Source organism: Nanorana parkeri, unplaced genomic scaffold, assembly GCF_000935625.1.
Source record: "Nanorana parkeri isolate BGI_ZX_2015 unplaced genomic scaffold, ASM93562v1 scaffold325, whole genome shotgun sequence".
NCBI classification, from domain to species: Eukaryota; Metazoa; Chordata; class Amphibia; order Anura; family Dicroglossidae; genus Nanorana; species Nanorana parkeri.
The window spans coordinates 40,996-41,741 of NW_017306593.1; positions in this window are offsets into that span (position 1 = coordinate 40,996).

A 746-nucleotide genomic window follows, 5' to 3' on the forward strand; every position below is an offset into this window, starting at 1 on the left:
AATGTTTTTTTTTTTTTTTTTGTCCCTCCTTTTTATAATGCCAGTGTGGCAAAGGATTCATTCACATGGGTGTGAAAGGCTGTACGTCTCCCAGATCAGCGTATTTGTGGGGCAGGAGCCCAGTGTTTACCTTCATCTGCAGGCAGGAAACCTGTACAAGCCAGTGACAGGCTGTCACTGTGCGTGTCCACAGCCGCTCATGTGTCCCTAACTGCAGATTATTGCTCCTTGAGTGATTGTATGCGGAGAGTGACAGCCTGTCATCGATTTGTACAGGCTTCCCATCTACAGCTGAGAAAGGAGGGATACGTGAGGTTTATTCATAATGTTATCATGTTAATTGTTAACCGTGCTATCTTTTGTTTCAGTGTGTTTAAGGATCCAGATTAACCCCCAAAATAAAGGCGATTTCCTGGGAATCTCTCCAGAAAGAGCCTTTGCTGATTTTCTGTTCGCCAACATCATTCTTCACCTGGTTGTCGTAAACTTTGTTGGATGAACTGTATGCCCACCCTTTTCTAGTAAGGTATGTATATTGTAAGTGTGACCTTAAAATAATCTGTGAAATTATGCCATTTTTATCTGAGCAATAGGATTAGTGAAATACCAATTCATGGCTGTCCTATAGGGCTGAAACAACTCAACGATAAAATCGATAATGAGAATCGTTATCAACAATTCTCATTATCGATTAACTGTTTCCCCCGCCGTCGCTCTGCTCCTCCGTTCTCCGTTCTCCCTGCTGG